Below are 24,320 nucleotides of genomic sequence, written 5' to 3' on the forward strand. Positions count from 1 at the left end.
TCCTGCCTGATCACATTCTCTCCTTTTTTTTTTCTTTTTTTTCTTTTTTCTTTTTAAGTCTTCTTTCTTTTTAAAAACAACTTCTTATCTTATCAATTCCTTTTATAAAATCTTTTATAATTTTCATCTTTACAGTCATCTACCATCCCTTCATTGTATCAACCCTGATTTTGTACATATATAAGATTTTCTTCCTTTAAAATTTTAGTAGGCACTTTCTTCTAACAGACCAAAATATGCCCAAAATCTAGTGTGTGGCACTGATCTATGCACTAGCCTGATCAGATTTGATCATATTCTGGGTTTTTTTTGTTCTGTTTTTGTTTGTTTCTATCTTTTTCTTTTTCCTTTTTTTTTTCTCTTCTTCCTTTCCCTTTCTTGTCCCCTGGTTTCAGGTCTTTTCTGATTTGTTTAGAGTATATTTGCTGGAGACGTTGTAAACCTGTTAGCATTCTGTTCTCTCATTCATCTGTTCTCCTCTGGACAAAATGACAAGACGAAAAAAATCACCTCAGCAAAAAGAACAAGAGGTAGTATCGTCTGCCAGGGACCTACTCAATACTGACATTAGTACGATGTTGGACCTAGAGTTCAGAATCATGACTTTAAAGATACTAGCTGGGCTTGAAAAAAAGTTGGAAGTTATTAGAGAAACCCTTTCTGGAGAAATAAAAGAACTAAAATCTAACCAAGTCGAAATCAAAAAGGCTATTAATGGGGTGCAATAAAAAATGGGGGCACTAACTGCTAGGATAAATGAGGCAGAAGAAAGAATCAGCGATATAGAAGACCAAATGATGGAAAATAAACAGGCTGAGAAAAGAGAGAGAAAGAACCACAGGATCACGAGGGCAGAATTCGAGAGATAAGCGATACGATAAGATGAAACAACATTAGAATAACTGGGATCACAGAAGAAGAAGAAAGACAGAGAGGGGCAGAAGGTATATTGGAGCAAATAAGAGCAGAGAACTTCCCTAAAGTGGGGAAGGAAACAGGCATCAAAATCCAGGAGGCACAGAGAACCCCTCTCAAAATCAACAAAAATAGGTCAACACCCCAACATCTAATACTAAAACTTACGAGTCTCAGAGACAAAGAGAAAATCCTGAAAGCAGCTCAGGAGAAGAGATATGTAACCTACAATGGTAGAAACATTAGATTGGCAACAGACCTATCCACAGAGACCTGGCAGGCCAGAAAGGACTGGCATGATAGATTCAGAGCACTAAATGAGAAAAATATGCAGCCAAGAATACTATATCCAGCTAGGCTCTCATTGAAAATAGAAGGAGAGATAAAAAGCTTCCAGGACAAACAACAACTAAAGGAATTTGCAAACACAAAACCAGCCCTAAAAGAAATATTGAAAGAGGTCCTCTAAGCAAAGAGAGAGCCTAAAAGCAGCATAGATCAGAAAGGAACACAGACAATATACAGTAACAGTCACCTTAAAGGCAATACAATGGCACTAAATTCATACCTTTCAATAGTTACCCTGAATGTAAATGGGCTCAATGCCCCAATCAAAAGACACAGGCTATCGGATTGGATTAAAAAACAAGACCCATTGATATGCTGTCTGCAAGAGACTCATTTTAGACCCAAAGACACCCCCAGATTGAAAGTGAGGGGGTGGAAAACCATTTACCATGCTAATGGACACCAAAAGAAAGCTGGGGTGGCAATCCTTATATCAGACAAATTAGATTTTAAAACAACGACTGTAAAAGGAGATGAAGAAGGACACTATATCCTACTTAAAGGGTCTATCCAACAAGAGGATCTAACAATTGTAAATATCTATGCCCCTAACATGGGAGCAGCCAATTTTATAAGGCAATTAATAACCAAGGCGAAGAAACACATTGACAACAATACAATAATAGTGGGGGACTTTAACATCCCCTGACAGAAATGGACAGATCATCTAAGCAAAAGATCAACAAGGAAATAAAGACTTTAAATGACACACTGGACCAAATGGACTTCACAGACATATTCAGAACATTCCATCCCAAAGCCAACAGAATACACATTCTTCTCTAGTGCCCATGGAACATTCTCCAGAATTGATCACATCCTAGGTCACAAATCAGGTCTCAACCGGTACCAAAAGATTGGGATTATTCCATGCATATCTTCAGACCACAATGCTTTGAAACTAGAACTCAATCACAAGAGGAAAGTCGGAAAGAACTCAAATACATGGAGGCTAAAGAGCATCCTACTAAAGAATGAATGGGTCAACCAGGAAATTAAAGAAGAATTAAAAAAATTCATGGAAACCAATGAAAATGAAAACACAACTCTTCAAAATCTTTGGGATACAGCAAAGGCTGTCCTGAGAGGAAAGTATATAGCAATACAAGCCTTTCTCAAGAAACAAGAAAGGTCTCAAATACACAACCTAACCCTACACCTAAAGGAGCTGAAGAAAGAACAGCAAATAAAGCCTAAACCCAGCAGGAGAAGAGAAATAAAAAAGATCAGAGCAGAAATCAATGAACTAGAAACCAAAAGAACAGTAGAACAGATCAACGAAACTAGGAGCTGGTGCTTTGAAAGAATGAACAAGATTGATAAACCCCTGGCCAGACTGATCAAAAAGAAAAGAGAAATGACCCAAATCCACAAAATCATGAATGAAAGAGGAGAGATCACAACCAACACCAAAGAAATACAAACAATTATAAGAACATATTATGAGCAACTCTATGCCAGCAAATTAGATAACCTGGAAGAAATGGATGCATTCCTAGAGATGTATCAACTACCAACACTGAACCAGGAAGAAATAGAAAACCTGAACAGACCTATAACCACTAAGGATATTGACGCAGTCATCAAAAATCTCCCAAGAAACAAAAGCCCAGGGCCAGATGGCTTCCCAGGGGAATTCTACCAAACATTTCAAGAAGAATTAATACCTATTCTCCGGAAACTGTTCCAAAAAATAGAAGTGCAAGGAAAACTTCCAAACTCGTTTTATGAGGCCACCATTACCTTGATCCCAAAACCAGACAAAGACCCCATCCAAAAGGAGAATTACAGACCAATATCCTTGATGAACATGGATGCAAAAATTCTCACCAAAATACTAGCCAATAGGATCCAACCGTTCCTTAAAAGGATTATTCACCATGACCAAGTGGGATTTATCCCTGGGCTGCAAGGCTGGTTCAACATCCGCAAATCAATCAACGTGATACAATACATTAACAAAAGAAAGAACAAGAATCATATGATCCTCTCAATAGATGCAGAAAAAGCATTTGACAAAGTACAGCATCCTTTCTTGATCAAAACTCTTCAGAGTATAGGGATAGAGGGTACATACCTCAATATCATAAAAGCCATCTATGAAAAATCTCCAGCGAATATCACTCTCAATGGGGAAAAGGTGAGAGCTTTTCCCCTAAGGTCAGGAACGCGGCAGGGAGGTCCACTCTCACCACTGCTATTCAACATAGTATTAGAAGTCCTAGCCACAGCAATCAGACAACAAAAAGAAATCAAAGACATCCAAATTGGCAAAGAGGAGTCAAACTCTCACTCTTTGCAGATGATATGATACTGTATGTGGAAAACCCAAAAGACTCCACCCCAAAACTGCTAGAACTCACACAGGAATTCAGTAAAGTAGCAGGATATAAAATCAATGCCCAAAAATCAGTGGCATTCCTATACACCAACAACAAGACAGAAGAGAGACAAATCAAGGAGTCGATCCCATTTACAATTGCACCCAAAACCATAAGATACCTAGGAATAAATCTAACCAAAGAGGCAAAGGATCTGTACTCAGAAAACTATAAAATACTCATGAAAGAATTTGAAGAAGACACAAAGAAATGGAAAAACGTTCCATGCTCATGGATTGGAAGAACAAACATTGTGAAGATGTCAGTGCTACCTAGGGCAATCTACACATTCAATGCAATCCCCATCAAAATACCATCCACCTTTTTCAAAGAAATGGAACAAATAATCCTAAAATTTGTATGGAACCAGAAGAGACCCCGAATAGCCAGAGGAATATTGAAAAAGAAAAGCAAAGCTGGCGGCATCACAATTCCGGACTTCCAGCTCTATTACAAAGCTGTAATCATCAAGACAGCATGGTACTGGCGCAAAAACAGACACATAGATCAATGGAACAGAATAGAGAGCCCAGAAATGGACCCTCAACTTTATGGTCAACTCATCTTTGACAAAGCAGGAAAGAATGTCCAATGGAAAAAAGACAGTCTCTTCAACAAATGGTGTTGGGAAAATTGGACAGCCACATGCAGAAGAATGAAACCGGACCATTTCCTTATACCACACACAAAAATACACTCAAAATGGTTGAAACACCTAAACGAAGACAGGAGTCCATCAACATCCTAAAGGAGAACACAGGCAGCAACCTCTTCCACCTCAGCCACAGCAACTTCTCCTAGAAACATCGCCAAATGCAAGGGAAGCCAGGGCAAAAATGAACTATTGGGATTTCATCAAGATAAAAAGCTTTTGCACAGCAAAAGAAACAGTCCACAAAACCAAAAGACAACCGACAGAATGGGAGAAAATATTTGCAAATGACATATCAGATAAAGGACTAGTATCCAAAATCTCTAAAGAACTTATCAAACTCAACACCCAAAGAACAAATAATCCAATCAAGAAATGGGCAGAAGACATGAACAGACATTTTTCCAAAGAAGACATCCAAGTGGCCAACAGACACATGAAAAAGTGCTCGACATCGCTCAGCATCAGGGAAATCCAAATCAAAACCTCCATGAGATACCACCTCACACCCATCAGAATGGCTAAAATTAACAAGTCAGGAAACGACAGATGTTGGTGGGCATGTGGAGAAAGGGGAACCCTCCTACACTGTTGGTGGGAATGCAAGCTGGTGCAACCCCTCTGGAAAACAGTATGGAGGTTCCTCAAACAGTTGAAAATAGAGCTACCATACAATCCAGCATTTGCACTACTGGGTATTTAACCCAAAGATATAAATATAGGGATCCGAAGGGGTACATGCACCCCTATGTTTATAGCAGCAATGTCCACAATAGCCAAACTGTGGAAAGAGCCAAGATGTCCATCGACAGATGAATGCATAAAGAACAGGTGGTATATATACACAATGTAATATTATGCAGCCATCAAAAGGAATGAGATCTTGCCATTTGCAACGACGTGGATGGAACTGGAGGGTGTTATGCTGAGTGAAATAAGTCAATCAGAGAAAGACATGTATCATATGACCTCACTGATATGAGGAATTCTTAATCTCAGGAAACAAACTGAGGGTTGCTGGAGTGGTGGGGGGTGGGAGGGATGGGGTGGCTGGGTGATAGACATTGGGGAGGGTATGTGCTATGTTGAGCACTGTGAATTGTACAAGACTGATGAATCACGGATCTGTGCTTCTGAAACAAATAATGCAGTATATGTTAAGAAGAAAAAAAAGAAGATATCAGGAGGGGAAGAATGAAGGGGAGTAAGTCAGAGGGGGAGACGAACCATTAGAGACGATGGACTCTGAAAAACAAACTGAGGGTTCTAGAGGGGAGGGAGGTGGGGAGATGGGTTAGCCTGGTGTTGGGTATTAAAGAGGGCACATTCTGTGTGGAGCACTGGGTGTTATGCACAAACAATGAATCATGGAACACTACATCAAAAACTAATGATGTAATGTATGGTGATTAACATAACAATAAAAAATTATTTTTAAAAATAAAATAAAATAAAAATGTATCTGAGAAATCACCACCATACCCAAGGCAATCTAGATTTTCTCCTGTGTTCTGAGAGTTTTAAAAGTTTCGTATTTTACACTGAGTTTTGTGATCCTTAAGGGATCATTTGTGCCTGTTATAAAACAAGGCTTATAACTCACCATAAGCCACAAGATCGCTCTTTGATAGGGATATTTTAACATTAAATATTTAGCAAGACCCCTTGACAGGTCACTGAGTGATGTGTAAATAATATCACATGGGTAGTGCACTTTATAACAACGATGAAGATTGGTTTGTGTATTCTTAATTATAAAAATTATAACTTACGTCTGAACAAAGTCCAAGGGGACTCTATGGAGAGTAATTGATTACAATGGGTGAGGAAGCAGACAAAAATTACAAGAGAGGTTGAACTTCTTGAAAATAGTAGATTATGGTTTATTTGTCTTTATGTCCCCAATGTGTTGCCTAATGCCTGTGAGTCAGATGTAAATAAATTTGACATATGAATGCATGATAGAGTTAACAGCATTGATTTCTTCTCTACTAGTTGTTATGTGTGATAGGATAGGACACCATCCTATCAGACCAATATTATATCCCTTACGGTAGCTATCCTGTTCAGAGTACTAAAGAGAGAAAGGAAATTCATGTTTATGCAACAAAGAAATTTTACCTATGTATCATGTACTAGACACAGTTTGTATACATCATCTTTGGACATAAATAATTTCATTTGCATTTCTTGAAGTGGCTTTAGATAGAACTCTGATGAAAAGCTAAAGTTGTCAAGGTACTACACTAGCCATAACATGGCCCCACGGTTCAGAGAGTATTCACAAAGGGATGTAGAGATCCTCCATAACAATGGTAAAGTGGCTCCGGGAACAGCCAAGTAGCCTTCAGCCCTGTTCCGATAGGCCATGCCTGGGCCAGTCGGAATTTTTATGAGCCCACATTAGTTATTAAGGGTCATATGCAAGTACCATTCCACCTTAGTTCCTCAGTATTTTGGTCTAAGAGTAAGAAGAAGCCCTCTTCACTCTGCTTCAGCCTACAATCAATAGCCTGAAAGTAGGTACTGAGATTTTTATCCAGTCCCCTTTACTTATTGCTCAGAACAGATCAGCTAGTGGGCAAGATCTGACTGCCCATATTAACACCAAGCAAGCTAACAGGCTACATTCATAATTGCAATTGAAATTGGAAGTAATAATTCTATACTTTTTAGAAACTCATTTAAGGAAAATCAGAGGGGTGCCTCGCTGGCTCAGTAGGTAGAGCATGTGACTCTTGATGTCAGAGTCATGAGTTCGAGCCCCATGTTGGAATTGGAGATTACTGAAAAATAAAATCTTAAAAAAAAATAAGTGTAAGGAAAATTACAGTGTTAAAGAGGATCATTATGAAAAATTATTTCAAAACTGAAGATAGCTAAGAATCCAGTTTTGGTTTATAAGTGATTCACATTTGAAAATCATCCATTAAATAATTCCATTCAATATTTCTGAATACCTGCTCTGTATCAAGGATTGTTGTAAGAGTTCAAAGATAAATATGTGTATATCAGTCATAATCATTTTGATAAAATATTACTAAGCACCTACTATGTGCAGGACACTTTACATATTCTCTGTTGTTTAAAACAATCCTTCACTGTGGGTTTGCTTCTTCTCCTTTTACAGATAATATCACATGTTCAGAGAAATTAACTAAATGACCCAAGTGCACAGCGCTCATGAGTAACAAGTGGGAGTAAAATCCTCCTCTTTCTGACTCTGAAGCATTATGTATTTTGCTATCCTGCCTTTATGAATTCAGTTCCCAATTCCTCCATGGTTTTTGGATTAAGAAAAATAAGAATATAAGATTAACACTTAAATGGTATATCAACAGGATGACCATATAAATTATCCTCCAACCCAGGATACTTTTGAGAGTAAAAGAGGAATACGAAAAATCACCACGGCGAGTTATTGTTCAATGAGTATAAAGTTTCTGTTAATACTAGATGAGTATGTTCTAGAGATCCATGTTGTTCTAGGTACAACATAGTGCCTAGAGTTAGCAATATGGTACTGTGCACCTCAGAATTTGTTAAGAGGGTAGATGTGAAGTGTTCTTACCCTAAACACATAAAATAAAAAAACAAAGAGACACAAGGAAACTTTGGGAAGTGTTAGATACATCTATTATGTCGATTGTGGTGATGGTATCACAGGTGTTTGTGTATGTCCCAACTCATCGAACATCAAATTATACACATTTTTGTTTATCAATTATACCTCAATAAAGCTTATAGAAAGTAGCTTAAAAATTACCCCAAGGCAGTAGGTGTAACCTGTGGCATAGGGTCCCTTTTGTATTAAAGTTTCAGGCAGGAAGTAGATGGCACACTGGGAAAGATTTCACTGATAATAATTCAACAAAGGAATAAAATGCAGAGATGTGGCAAGTGTAAAGCATCCAGTATGGATGGCAGGACCCAATTAGCTAGCAACAGCAGGCTTGAGGAGCAAAGAGCAGAGCAGTGCTGGCTAGAACCCTGTGGGAGCCGGGGCCTCTGGCAGGAAAGAGGCGCTGCCTTTGAGAACTGTAGGTGTGAAAGCCACCAGGACTGGGGTAGGCAGGAACACTTACCCTAGTGTCTCTGTCTCACACTTTAGTCTTCAACTGGTGCTTCGCACTGATGGAATCCCACCAGAATCCACAGAACAAGCTGACTAATGCCCTCTGTGCACTTCAGCCTCCGAGGACCTAGAACAGAGCAGAAAATGGGGGAAAATGGATTTAAGGGAAGAAACAGAATAACCAGTATGGGCGGGCTTCTGATCTTATTACCTGTTTTTAAAATAAGCAAAAGAAACTTTAATACTTGAATGCCTCCAGTCTTATCCAACACTACAGGACTCAGCATGAAGATATTCTTTACTTGTCCTACTCTGAGCCTCATTACTGACAAGTGATCCCGAGAAGAACCCTGTATCCAAATTCTGGTAATCACTTATTTTTGTCGGGGGAGAGGGGCTCATTTTCTTGGTAACCTATCTAGTAATCAGGTCCTTCTATGAAGTGACAACCTTAGTCATAAAAAAAGCAGGAAACCTGAAGTCCTACTAACCTGACTTTACAAGTGAGTTGTCCCCATAACTAACTGTGTGACCATGAATATTATCTTTTCTGAGTTTTAGTTTCCTTTTTCAGAACGGGGGGGCAATAAGACTGACCTCCATAAGAGATAACACATAAAATACACTTACCAGGTACCTAACATATGGCCAGAGGTCAAGAAATAGTACTTAATGCTATTACCATTAATACTGTTAGTATCATTAATACAGTATTTAGTTATTATCCAAGAGAATAGACTATTAAATTTTTCCAGTGAATTGTCCTTACGCTGATTGCCTAGATGTCAGCTATAGTGTTACCCTCTGCTCACTTACTGGGCTGTCCAGTTTGACTTCTCTTTGGCCCCAAATGGCTCTGTTTATATAATGGGCCCCTCCATCCATTAAGAGTTAGGCCAAAGATACAAATGTAGGGACCCGAAGGGGTACATGTACCCCAATGTTTATAGCAGCAATGTCCACAATAGCCAAACTGTGGAAAGAGCCAAGATGCCCATCGACAGATGAATGGATAAAGAAGATGTGGTATATATACACAATGGAATATTATGCAGCCATCAAACGGAATGAGATCTTGCCATTTGCAACGACGTGGATGGAACTGGAGGGTGTTATGCTGAGTGAAATAAGTCAATCAGAGAAAGACATGTATCACATGACCTCACTGATATGAGGAATTCTTAATCTCAGGAAACAAACTGAGTGTTACTGGAGTGGTTGGGGGTGGGAGGGATGGGATGGCTGGGTGATAGACATTGGGGAGGGTATGTGCTACGGTGAGCGCTGTGAATTGTGCAAGACTGTTGAATCACAGATGTGTACTTCTGAAACAAATAACGCAACATATTTTAAGAAAAAAGGAAAAGAAGAAGATAACAGGAGAGGAAGAAAAGGGGAGTATGTCAGAGGGGGAGACGAACCATGAGAGACGATGGACTCTGAGGAACAAACTGAGGGTTCTAGAGGGTAGGGGGGTGGGGGGATGGGTTAGCCTGGTGATGGGTATTGAGGAGGGCACGTTTTGCATGGTGCACTGGGTGTTATGAACAAACAATGAATCATGGAACACTGCATCAAAAACTAATGATGTAATATATGGTGATTAACATAACAATAAAAAATAAAAGGTAAAAAAAAAAAAAAGAGTTAGGCCATCCCTCACAAATATCTATGTATATATGACAACCACTAAGAGGAATAAAGAGTGGAGGTAATAATGGTAATATAATACCATCTAAGGAAAAAAAATGTAAAATCATGGATTCATTCAATCCAATCCTTTGTTATAGCCACAGTAATTTATGATTAGCTTAAAATTCTCATTCAGTGCCAAGTCCTTTCACGTCCAAGACTCAGCTTTTCAATTCCCATGGGGTTCATTTGGTATATTTCTTTATTCAAGCTTAGGTTCAAAAAAATTTCTTTCAAAAGCATGCAGAGCCATCTGCTTAAATAGACCACAAGCAAAGAGACTGGGTAAACAATTTTGGCTGTCACTCAGTTATTGGTCTAATGTCAATACATATTCATTACATACTCACTGAAGTTCTCATGGACAACCTAATACAGCTTTTTAAAGATGTTTTCTCTCTCTCATTCTTTCATATTTGAAAAAGAAAAACAGAGTCCCTAAGGTGCATTTTGATCTGTCTGGAACTCAGGATCTATTAATTCAACAGAATCACAAAAAGAGCAACACACATTTACTTTTCAGTTTGTGGCAACAATTACTGTGTTGTATTTATTTTATAATACTCATCTTCATATTATTTTTTCCTGAATTCTTCCTGTCAATCTCACTCAACATCCAGCTCTCTAAAATCACACCTCTTAAAAGTAGTGACAAGTGGGCGCCTGGGTGGCTCAGATGGTTAAGCATCTGCCTTCAGCTCAGGTCATGATCCCAGGGTCCTGGGATCGAGTCCCGCATCAGGCTCCCTGCTAGGCGGGGAGCCTGCTTCTCCCTCTGCCTCTGCCTCTCTCTCTCTGACTCTCCTGAATAAATAAATAAAACATTAAAAAAAAAAGTAGTGACAAGTAAAACCACTAAAGCCATGACATTAACTGGCAAGATGTGCTTGTATATTTAAACTGAGCATCCCTTCCAAAAGCTCATGGTTTTCAGTCACCCACTATGTCTTTTACTCCTCTACAGTGCATTGTCAAGCAGACATTTGGTTAATTTCATCACTATACATAACCTCTGAGTATGCTTCAAGAAAAAGGTTCTGTGGAGACCCAGGTTTTCAGGAATAAATATTCACAGTGTGTGGTAGATCAGTTGTGCTAATGGCCCTAACTGTTCACCCTTCCTTTATCCTTGTCCCTTTCCATAGAATTGTGCAGTTCCTTCTTACTCTGGCAGGTCGTTCTGCTTCCATCCTTGATTCTGGACTCTTCCCTGTTACTTGCTTTGGCCATTAGGATGTTAGCAAACTTGACCCAAGCAGAGGCTTGAAAAAGTACCTACATGTTTCTACTTCTTCTCTTGCTCATCTGCCTTTGCCTTGAGACCATTCCTACAAGAAGCGTGAAAGACAAACATGGAGAGAATTACATCATCACTCAAGAAGGAGTGATGTGGACATCAGGAAAGGCCTAAGAGAAGAAATGATATGACCACTGGGCTGTCTCTTAGAGATTACTAGGAATTTATCAGAGACTGTGGAGCAGAAGGATATATCAGGTGGGAGAAATGACATGTTAAAAAGAAAAAAAAAACCTCTCAGGTGTGAAAAAACTTGGCATGTTTAAAAAACTCAGATAGCTGGATAGGGACCATCTGAGCACAAAGGTCAATGTATGGCATGCTAGGAGTTTGTATTATATGTTATAATTCTGGCAATGGGGGGTTACTGAAGAGATTTTTAGCAAGTGTTAGTTGGTATCACTTTATTTTTTTATTTTTTTTAAAGATTTTATTTATTTGAGAGAGAGAGAATGAGAGATAGAAAGCACGAGAGGGAAGAGGGTCAGAGGGAGAAGCAGACTCCCCACTGAGCTGGGAGCCCGATGTAGGACTCGATCCCGGGACTCCAGGATCATGACCTGAGCCGAAGGCAGTTGCTCAACCAACTGAGCCACCCAGGCGCCCTAGTTGGTATCACTTTAAAATGAATATGATGGCAGCAGGTTCAAGGATAGACTAGAGACTGCAGAGACTGAAAGAAGAGAGCCTGACTGGGAGAGACGGAAATGGTCCGAGTAAGAAATGGTGGCTGCCATGTTTAAGCCATGAAAGTGGGAGAGTGAAGAGAGAAGCGGCTTCGGGAAATATTTAGGAATAGAAGTCAAAGACCTGGCGAATAAAATGAATTTGGGTAAGGAGTGGGAACAAATGGTCCCCAGGTTCATGGGATCATTCACTGAGATAGACAGCATACCTGAGAGGAAGCAGGCCTAGGTTGAGGCAGGAAGAAAAAAGTAGAAGAGGGTGCCATGAACTCAGTTTTCTATTAATAGAATATAAAGGTCATCTTAGATGTCATGAAGATGATCTAAGTTGATGGAGGCGCCCAAATTCTATTCAATTTGAGTGTTTCATCGTGGCATCCTAAGCTGTGGTCTTATAGGTAGAAATGTAAACTGATACATCAAAGGGAAAACAAACAGGGCTATATTATTCTTTGACAGAGTCTCTAATAAACAGAACCTGAGACATGGGTTAAAGAACTGATAATTTACTGAGGAGATGGAAATCCAAGGCAGCATGCATGAGAAAAAAGGCAAGTAAAGATGAGTAACAAAGTCCATTTTACCCTGCTGGTTAACTTGTCATGGTGAACCAAGAAGAGACACTGAAGGCTGCTCAGCAAGTGGGTCCGCTCGGCATCTAAGATTTCTGCAGATGGGCCATGAGTGGAGTATGTGTCACTTACCCTTGTAGTATACTGTCCCATTCAAGTATAGAAGCAGTGAGAAGAACTGGAAACTCTGCATATGGGGTTGGTCTACCTGGCTGTGTGACAGGAAGCAAGGGGAAGAGTCTAGCAGAGACAAAGGACCAATTGGCTCCAGTCCGATGGGGTGTGGACAGAAAGCCTGGGACACAACTGGAAGGAAGGAGGTAGTAAAGGGAATCTCGTCAGGGGGGCTCACCAATCACATGTCCAATACTATATATCAACATGGTGCAAACCGAAAAACCTTAATTTTGAGTCCAAAAATAAAGCTGGAGAGTATGTTTTGCTGAAACACTTGCTAATGTGGCTGTAAAATATTTTGAATTTTCCTAACATATTCTCATGTGGGTTTTGTGTGGGAATGCCATAGTTTGAATGGATACAACTTGACATATATAAAAGAAACAGATCCTACTGAGCTCATTTTGACAAATACAACACTAGAGGAATATCCAATTTGATATACAATATGGTGGAGAAAGTAGGGTCTTTCTAGAACACTGTACAAACTCAAAAATGCATCCACCAATTAATTTATATTAATATATATTATTGTTTATTTATGATGGACCATCATAAAACATGTTTTTATAGGACTTTAAAAATATCCACAGTATAGGGGCGACTGGGTGGCTTAGTCATTAAGCATCTGCCTTGAACTCAGATCATGACCCCAGGGTCCTGGGATCGAGCCCCACATCAGGCTCCCTGCTCCGCGGGAAGCCTGCTTCTCCCTCTCCCACTCCCCCTGCTTGTGTTCCCTCTCTCGCTGCGTCTCTCTCTGTCAAATGAAATCTTTAAAAAAATATATCCACAATATGTTTATACCAAATTACACTATATTAGGGGCCGAATTGCCTATCAAAAGAGAAATTTCCTAAAGACAAGTCTGGTCAAATAACATATTTTAATGTCAACTTAATGATTTTTTTGTTCTGATTCACCTGAGTTATACTTTGAAATGGCAATAAATTTCTCTACATTCTTTATTTTGAAAAAAAAAAAAAAGCTGGAAAACTAACCATAAAATACCAAAGTTTAAAGCAGCAAAATAAAGTAACATTTTAAATAAATGCATATGCTGTTCAAGTATAAAGAAAATAATAGGATGATAAACATCAATATCAGCAAAGAGGTTATCTCTGGCTAGAAGAGGGCTATGATAAGGGAAACATATGTAGGGACCTTGAAGCATATTTGTAATGGTTTGTTTCTGAACTTGGTTGGAGGAGCCTAGGTATTTTTTAATGATATTTTTGTATACCATCTTTCCGCAGTGAAATATTTCATTAGATAAAATAAAATAATCATCACTAAAACTTAAGGGCATTCATGTAAAATGGTACAAAAAGTAAAGAAACATAAACAGGACAAAAATAAAACTTGACCAAACCAGTGAATGGCAGGAAAGAAGCTAAAGAATAAGAAATCATGTAAAGTAGGAAAAAATAGGATGGCAAAAATATCAGTGATTACTGTGAATATGCATAAACTAATTTGACTATTTAAAAGATAGATTCTTAGATTGGTATTTAAAGCAAGCAAAACCTGGGGCACCTGGGTGGCTCAGCCAGTTAAGCATCCAACTCTAGAATTTGGCTCAGGCCATGATCTCAGGGTTCTGAGATCGAGCCCCACATCAGGTTCCGTGCTGGGCATGGAGTCTGCTTAAAATTTTCTCCCTCCCTTTCCCTCTGCCCCTCCCCCATGCCCACTCTCTCTCTCTCAAAAACAAAACAAAACAAAAAAAAAACAAGCAAAACCCCGTTATATTCTATTTATGAGGACATATAAGATAAAATAGTGGTAAAGACTGAAAATGAAGAGAAAATCCTATAATAGACATACAATAAGAAAGAGAAGGCAATAGTAGCAATACAAATAAGAGACAAAACAATATTCAAGGTCAAACAAGGACAGATCGATAAAAGTTGTTGAAGAGTCCACCAGCATTTTAACATAAAGAGAAAAGAACTTTCCTGAGGACGTCTCCATCTAACTGAACAAGTGCAAATATAAAAAAAATATGAGAAACTCCTCCAAAATACAGAGGAAATGGACACATAAGTAATACCAACAAGAGGTATTACAGATGGTGAGAAGAGAGAATGGACCCAAACAAACTGATGACTGGTGCTCCTAAACTAACAAACAAACAAACAAATAGTAACCAGCAGAAGCAGTGGTGAAAGATTTAGAAATCTACATGACCTCAAACAAAACCAAAAATAACCCAAGAGTAATAAAAATATGCAGTATGAAAAAGTGCACAAATTGTACCTGGCAAAATTCAAAATTATTGGAATTTTACTAACCCTCCCCCATATATACATACACATATATATATATTTTTTTTTGATTGCAAGGACAAAAAAAGATCATACAAGCGTTCAGCAGAAATATGAAGCTACATACAAAGAGAAACCAATCTGAATCCTTTCACTATCCTTTTCCATGATGCTAAATACTATAAGCACTAAATTTTGAGAGAAAAATATTTGTGACTCTGTATTTCTTATAAACAGATAAGAATTCATTATATGTTAACGTGTAAGCACACACACAAAATTCTCTTTTGGCATATATTACCAGAGCACTCTTCCTGATAAATCCACTCCAGTGGTGAGAACGGAGACTCAGACTCAGGCATGAAATTTTGTTTTTCGAAGACAGCATAGAAGTCTGTTCAGGATGCCATAAGGAAATCCCATACCCTGAGTGGCTTAAACAAAAGACATTTATTCCCTCATGGTTCTGGAGACTAGAAGTCCCAGTTCAAGTTGCCAGCCTGGTTGGTTTCTGGTGAAAGCCCTCTTCCTGGTGAGCAGATGGCCACCTTCCCACTGTGCCCTCGCATGACCTTTCCTTGGGGTAAGCACGTGGGGAGAGAGTTCGCCAGTGTCTCTTCTTATTAGGACACTATTCCTATCGGATCATGTCCCCATTCTAATGGCCTCATTTAACTTTAATTACTTCCATAAAGACCCCATCTCCAAATACAGGCACGTTAGGGTTTTAGCATATGAATTTGGGTGGGGAGACACAAGCATTCAGTCCATAACAGATAAGAAATGAACATTAAATCATTTAAACATAAATCTGAATAGGACTGCATATGTACAATTAAAAACAAGTATCTTAAATCTCAAAAAAGGAAATGTACCAAGTAAAATAATATAATAAATAGGTTTAGATTCCACGCTATGTTAACAAAAACCCAGACAAAAAATAGGCTTAAATTCGAAGGGATATATGCATCTTTATGTTTACTGTAGCAATATGTATTACAGCCACACTATGGAAGCAGCCCAAGTATTCATCAATAGATGAATGTATAAAGATGTGGTACACACACACACACACACACACACACACACACACACACGCGCACACAATGGAATATTATTCAGCCTGCACAAAGAATGGTATCTTGCCATTTGCAACAACATGGACAGAGCTAGAGAGTATAATGCTAAATGAAATAAGTCAGTGAGGAAGACAGATACCATATGATTTCACTCATATGTGGAATTTAAGAAAAAAACAAACGAACAAAGGGAAAGAGAGAGACAAACCACAAAAACAGTCTCTTAACTATAGAGAACAAATGGATGGTTACCAGAGAAAAGGTGGGTGGGGGGGAAAGGATGAAACAGGTGGTGGGGATTGAGAGTACACTTATCGCAATGAGCACTGAGTAATGCATAGAATCGCTGAATCATTATATTGTACACCTGAAACCAATGTAACGCTGTATGTTAACTATACTGGAATTGAAATTTAAGGAAGAGGTTTAAATGTCATAATTCTGTTATTTTTCTGTAACCCACAGCCACTTTTCTGACTTGACACTGTGTTTAATAATTTTTCTTTTAATCTTTTTCATGTTTTTCTGTAATCTTGTAACTCTTATTAATTGTTTTAATATGCTAAAAGGTGATGATTTACTGTTTACACGATGCAGGTACACTGTAATGCACTGTAAGCATCTGACAATTACTAATGTTTGCCATTTTTACAACTTGTCTCTTGTAACTCTAAATTCATTTACTAATAACATGAGAAATTTCTTCAATCAGCAATTTCACTGAATTGCATTAAACTCCCAAAGCATATGTGCTATCATTTTGGTTATTCAGCAGGCTTTCTGCCTGAAACTTCTCAGTACTTCTGCCTACCCTAAGAAAAATGACAGAGTTGAATACCCAAGAGTGCTAAAATAAGAGCTTGCCATTTTTTCCTGAATTTTCAATGTAATTTGTCTTTTTTATTGAAATTTATTTTTGAATTTAGTTATTAAGCATAATATATAGGATCAATACCAGATGATTTTTAAAGCATATTAGATTTTAAAAAGCATGCTTTTAGTAGAGTTTAAAAATATAAAATAGGAATCTATGGCATAAGAAATAATCTACAATTTAACTTATTACTGAATTCTTTTCATTTCCCTCTTTATATTGTAGCAAAATGTACAAAACCGATACAATTAATTATCACAAATTTTAAATCAGATTTCAAAATGTGACTATATTACTTGTTTTTTAAATTTAAGATTGATCAGTTAATCCATTTTATTTAGGTCCATTTTATTTTTTTTCAAAACTGCCATAGAATGCAAAGGACAAACATTATTCTAAAAAATGCCACAAGGCAAATTATTTATGTCTGCATTTCTGATATCAACTATTAAAAGGCAACAAGTATGCCTCACATCATATACAATGGCACTTAGGAAGAGAAAAGACTGACGAAAGACCACACATTTACTACAAACAAGATTGTATGGGTAGTATTGAAAAGTTTAGATGTAAACATTCTATGTGAAAGGATATTTAATAGAAATCGGTATCTGTTTTCTGAGCTACTTGAAACTTGTTTTAAAGAGAACTTTAAGATTCAAATTTTTAAAATTCTTATTTTTACACATATAAGTATTTTATGTTATGATAAATTAGGACTAGCAAAATCATATGCTTGAACTTTTATTTATCTTTCATTCATGTAATTCTCTTAAGACATTACAACCTTGACTCTTAAACCCACTTCCATCCAGAACACTCTTTAATCTAATGATTCCATGTCCCAGTCACTCTTGGGCCTTAGAGAGGTCTAATGTATTCTCTGTCTGTAGCCAGTAAATAAACTAAGAAACAGAGCATGGAAATTTCTGCAGAACTTTTAAAAAACCAGTCTTGGAAGTAACGTCTATCACTTCTGTCCATGTTTCATTGGCCAGAACACAACCATATGGCCCTACAAAACTGCCAAGGGCCTACGAAATGTATGGGTCTCAAAAGAAGAGAAATAACACCAATATTGTTGAGAAAAAACATTCTCTGCCACGGTATTTTTAAAAAGGTTTTCTACCACAGGATGTATATACATCATACTTATGAGACTGGCCAAATCACAGAACTGGATTTTGTTATCTCCCTCAGGAGTACAACAAGACAAACAATGGTTTTTACTTAGACAACTTGAATCTTATCAAACACATAGCTAGACTTCATGCCAATCCTTTCATAAACTTAACCCTGAGTACAATCTTTGTCCTAAATCTCTCGCACTGAAAATAGGGAAAAAGTCCTCCACCACTGTCTATCCATGGGCCTTCTTTACAATAATAACACGGCATTTCCTATGATAAACTATACCATGTATTTATAGAGCTTTTTATTTTTATTATTTTGGACTAATTGTTATTCACTCTGAAAATGACTGTGTTTGATGGTTTGTTACTCAATTTTATCTAATAGCAAATAGGTATCTTGGTGATACACAGGCCGTGTGCTCAAAGCGTGAAGTAGCAGAAGATGAAAGATAAGTGGTATCTCTTCTTTCACTTAACAGAGTTTGTGTGAACGAAGGGGTGCTGAAATGGTAGTGGACGATGTCACAGTGGCTGTGAGATGTGGAATTCGCACTTCTGGCTCAGGGCTCAGCTTCCATAGGAAACAGAGAACCCTTTACTTGTGTATGTTTGCATTCTCTGTTGGGAGTCAGGGGTCAGCACTCTGCCTGGTTTTGGAAATATGGTGTATAGTCGTACCCATTTGTTTACGTGCTGTCCGTGGCCGATTTCAAGCTCAAATGGTAGAGTTGAGCAGTGCGACAGATAGTTATGCGGTCCACTGAGCTGAAAATACCTACTATCTGGACTTTGCCATTACACATTTGCCCACCCCTGCTTTAAACCCATAAGGAGAGATCATGGAGTTTCCTTTTACAATTGCTTAGCTTCCATTTTCATCCCACAGAAAACAAAGTCAAAGCTATTAAGATCCAACTCTAACACCTGGTTAACAATGTCGGTTGTTTAGCTTCAAAAAGGTTCAAACTGAAATTGAATTAAGGAACACTGGGAAACCTTATTGAACAACAGTTCTTTGTAATGATTTTCCTGCCTGTGGCAGCCAGTTTTGAATGTATTTTATAGTCGTCTTTCATTTATAAATATACGAACACAAAGACAAATTGTCTCTAAAATTAGTTTTTAGTCTCAGATATTTCATATCACAGTGATATCAGTTTTAGTATTTGTAGATAGTGTGAAAAACCGGTATAAAGGGGCTGTAAAATGTGGCATAAATCTTACAGCTACCTGGGGCATGTTTTAAATAGTAGGCCTGTAAGGAGTTGCTAAAGTAAGGCTTTGTATCCTCAAACCTATTTGTGCAATAAATAATGCATCACACATTCCAATCTAAATGGAGCATACTGAGGTGCCTAATTTCCATTTTAATCATAAGTATTAAAATTGCATGTGAGATTTTATTATTTTAATAATATCTAAAACAAAATATAATGGTATAAGCCATTCTTATCAAATGACTATCTGAAAAGACAGATTAGCCCCATTAAGGGCAAATACGCTCTAGTTGCTAGGACCATTACGAAGTAGGAAATTATTCTTCATTATCTAAGGTCTTCCCATCTAACTGTTAAAAACTAAAATAAAAGATCATAAATGATGATTTCCAGTTTCAGTTTCAAAATTACAATGGACTGTTTTTATTTCACTGAGAGACACATGCATTTCATAATGAGCTACCAACCTACACTAGCATGTGATTTTCTTTCCATTGAGGTTGGGGTTCTTCCATGATATGTTCCAGTGATATGGTGATGAAAACAGTAGACTCAATGGCTGCTCCCTTAGACCTATAACAACGAAGAATTAAAAACAGATCCTAAACTGGTCTTCATAAGTAAGGGTTTTGAAGAAGAGCTGAATGCTACAGAGGGGGTACCAAATCTAGGTTGACAAAACTGAGTTTTCAACTTTCGCAAAACTTTCTATAGCAATTTCTCTGACCCTTCATAGTTGCACTAATGATTAAAATGAATGAAGATGCAAAGAAAAATTTAAATATGGGTATAAACATTTTAATTAAATCATATTTTTATAATTTGCCTTAATATGCTGTACTTTATAGTGATTTTTTTTACTTTTATATATATTTTCAGAGAGTTCAGACATCTTGAAGGATAGCCACACAGAGTAAAAAGAAATGCCATCAGAGGTCACTCTTGGTTTTAAACTACAAAATAGATGACTTGCTCTCAAAGATCTTGCTGCCTATCTTGTAATCACTTTGCTATTTGAAGTCTCCCCCAGCTGTTTATTAACTTTTTGCAGCAGCCCTGATTTCCTAAGCAGCATTTCTAAAAATATTTTTCAAGACCAACAGCCAGAGGCTCAATAGGGATGCTTGTTACAATATACAGATTCCTTGGCCAATTTTCAGTTTTATTGGATGAGACATTGAGGGAGGTAGGCCTGGGAATTAGTCCAAAACTAATCAGAGAAAGTAGGTTAATGGCAGACAATGTCATAATGTGTTATCCCTCTGAATTAGACATTGCAATTTTAAAAGAGTTATGAGAAAATTACTTAAATTGGAGAAGAGTGCTAAGTTGGAAGGATTTCAGGTAAATTGGAAAAATTATGTAGATCTGTGGGAGTTTGTGTTGTTTGACACTTCTCTACTTAGAAGCTGGTATCTGGAGGATCTGTGCTCACTCCAGCTATCCATGGGATTTTGACTTATTCAGCTCAGATACCACTACCTGGGTTGCCTAATAGAAACTGCTAATAGAAACTGTCCTATTAGGTAGATAATGGCATATTTGCCTATAAATATTGCAAATATTACACATTTGTCCATTTTTAGGAAAAGCATGAAGGTTAGGTGAGTAATATTTCTTACCAAGTCAGAGTGGATACCTGAATGACCGGTTTAATACTTTATGTATTTGGAAACATGTGTCCTGTGACTTTGGATATAGTTTTTCTTTATGTAATTCTTACTTTCAACAAATATCTCTCTTAAGACAAAATCTTTTTTTTTTGTATTTAAACCACCTAAAAATATAAGAAGCCAGTTATCTATTGTTGCAGAGAGTAAAGTCATTTTTGTTTGAAATTGTGCTTTAAGGGGTGCCTGGGTGGCTCAGTCATTAAGCCTTCGGCTCAGGTCATGATCCCAGGGTCCTGGGATCGAGCCCCACATCAGGCACCCTGCTCGGCGGGAAGCCTGCTTCTCCCTCTCCCACTCCCCCTGCTTGTGTTCATGCTCTAGCTCTCTCTCTGTCAAATAGACAAATTAAAAAAAAAAAATCTTTAAAAAAAAAAAGGAATTGTGCTTTAAGAAAACGACTTACAGACCAACTGAATACATACTAAACCTGAAACCTAGACCAACATATTTTATGAGGATTCAGAAACAAAACAAAAGGGAGCTTTATAATTTTCCTTATAATAAGAAGAGAGGGGTGCCAGGGTGGCTCAGTCAGTTAAATGTCTGCCTTCGGCTTAGGTCATGATACCAGGGTCCTGGGATCAAGTTCCACATCAGGCTCCGTGCTCAGTGGGGAGTCTGCTTCTCTTCTCCCTCTACCCTTCCCCCCTGCTTGTGATCTCTCTCTCTCTGTCTCAAATAAATGAAATGAAATCTTAAAAAAAAAAAGAATAAGAAGAGAAGAATCCCACAGTCAATGAGAAAAATGGGAATTAGAATTGTAATTTTCCTTAGGCAAGCTAGAAAAACACTGAATGGAACAACCATACACCAACAAACTAGACAGCCTGGAAAAAATGGAAAAACTCTCAGAAACATACAACCTACCAAGACAGAAAAAAGAGATAATCTGAGCAGCCCAATTACCAGTAAGGAGATTGAATCAGTAATCAAAAAATCTCCCTACAAAGGAATGCCCAGGACCACATGGCTTCGATGGTGGTGAATTTTAGCAAATATTTAAAAGAATTAATGCCAGTCTTTCTCAAACTCTTCCAAAAAACTGAAGAGTAGGTAACACTCCCAAACTCATTTTATGTGGTCAGCATTACCTTGACACCAAAGCCAGAAAAGGACACTACAAGAAAAGAGAACTACAGGCCAAGATCCCTGGTGAATATAGATGTAAAAATTCTCAATAAAATCCTAGCAAATTGAATTCAACAGCACATTAAAAGGATCATTCACCATGAGCAACTGGAATTTATCCCTCGGATAAAAGGATAGTTCAACACATACAAATCAATAAATGTAAGACATCACATTAATAGAATTTAAAACCCCCCACATGATTATCTCAATAGATGCAGAAAAAGCATTTAACAAAATTTAACAACAGTTCATGATAAAAACTCTTAACAAATTAGGTATAGAAGGAACATACCTCAATATGACAAAGGCCATATATGATAAGTCCACAGCTAACATCATACTTGCTGATGGAAGGTTGAAAGCTGTTCCTCTCAGGGAGCCTGCATGGCTCAGTTGGTTAAACACCTGGCTCTTCGTTTTCAGCTCAGGTCATGATCTCAGGGTCTTGAGATCAAGCCCTGTGTTGGGCTCTGCACTCAGTGGGGAGTCTGCTTGCTTGAGATTCTCTCTCTCCCCCTCCCTCTGCCCCTGCCCCTGCTCTGTCTCAAATAAATAAATAAATCCTTTTTAAAAAATAAAGAAAGTTGTTCCTCTAAGGTCAAGAACAAGACAACAGTGCCCACCCTCACTCTTCATATTAAACAAAATACTGAAAGTCCTAGCCAGAGCATTCACTCAAGAAAAAGAAATAAAAGTCATCAGAACTGCAAAGGAGGAAATAAAATTGACTCTGTTTGCAGATGGCATGATGTTATACAAAGAAAATTCTAAAGAGTCCACCAAAAAACTATTAGATCTAATCAGCAAATATAAAGAAAAAAATACTGATTAGAAAATTTTAAACTAGGGTAAGAATCATTAACAAATCAAACACCTATTGTACTATGTCCTTGATACTTAAATCATCTCATTTAATCTTCAAAAGAACTCTGGATTGATTGTGTTGTTAATTTCACAGTTTGCAAATTATAAAACGGAGGCACAAGTATTAAATAACTTTCTATGCTCTGTACCCTACACAAGGTTCCTTAATGCTACTTGGTGGCTTTAAAAAATGATGTATAGCCAAGGTAAGTAAATGCTAAAGCAACATCAGGATAACTAATGAGGAAGTCTCACTAACTGAATTGGAACATGTTTTCCTTTGACTAATTCAATATGGTAGAGGAAGTAATTACCAATACAAAAGTAAATCCAGGCCGTGCAGGGGTTTTGACTTCAAAATTAAGTAACTGATATACTATGTCTTTAAAACTAAACTAAGTAAATACTGTAGACTAAATGTTTATGTCATCCCCAAAATCTATGTTGAAACCCTTATCCCCAGTGTATTTGGACACGGGATCTTCAAGAGGTAATTAGGTCATGAAGGTAGAACCCTCAGGATGACAGCAGTGTCCTTATGAGACAGAAGAAAGCTTGCCTCCTCTCTCTTTCTCTCTCTTTTCTACCATATGAGGACCTAGCAAGAAGATGACCATCTTCGAACCAGAAAGAGGGCTCTCACCAGAACTTGGCCATACTGGGACCCTGATCTTAGACTTCCTAGCCTCCAGAACTATGAAACTAAACAAACAACTTAAGAATATAAGGATGAAAATACATGTAAATTAATGCTCTTTTTAAAAAAAAATTTATTTATTTAACAGAGAGAGACATAGTGAGAGAGGGAACACAAGCAGGGGGAGTGGGAGAGGGAGAAGCAGGCTTCCCGCCGAGCAGGGAGCCCAATGCGGGGCTCCATCCCAGGACCGTGGGACCATGACCTGAGCCGAAGGCAGATGCTTAACGACTGAGCCACCCAGATGCCCCTGTAAATTAATGCTCTAATTTTATTACATTGTCTGTCATTATATCTTTACTTTAAGAGCTTTAAGGAAAGTTCAGTTTAAAAAACATTTTTTAAGTCATAATATCTATGCCAAGATAATATTTCAAAATCTATTAATGTGCTTTTCTTTGAATATTTTCTTATGTTGCCAGAGTGCTCCATTCCTCAAGGAGTCCTATGTTATACCTAGAGAGTGCAAGAAAGTGTCATTGTTCACCTCTTGAAATCTAAAAGAGTTTCACAAAGCCAATTTTTAGAAATAAGAGTTCTGAAAACCAGGTTTTCATTTTTCAAGAGCCAAGCACTTGAGAGAGTAAAGT

General features: G+C 37.8%; 1 long non-coding RNA gene across 2 annotated transcripts in view; it reads right to left on the reverse strand.

The window, feature by feature from the left end:
- LOC141374319 (uncharacterized) overlaps nucleotides 1-24,320 on the reverse strand; it is a 147,065-nt gene that overhangs the window by 51,951 nt on the left and 70,794 nt on the right. For both annotated transcript variants that reach the window (XR_012381096.1, XR_012381095.1), the window contains exon 2: nucleotides 8,382-8,498. This is a non-coding gene — a long non-coding RNA (uncharacterized lncRNA). The remainder of the gene's footprint in view (nucleotides 1-8,381; nucleotides 8,499-24,320) is intronic.

This window comes from Callorhinus ursinus, unplaced genomic scaffold (assembly GCF_003265705.2).
Source record: "Callorhinus ursinus isolate GAN/ISIS: 27379988/994484 unplaced genomic scaffold, GSC_fseal_2.0 scaffold16, whole genome shotgun sequence".
Lineage (NCBI taxonomy): Eukaryota > Metazoa > Chordata > Mammalia > Carnivora > Otariidae > Callorhinus > Callorhinus ursinus.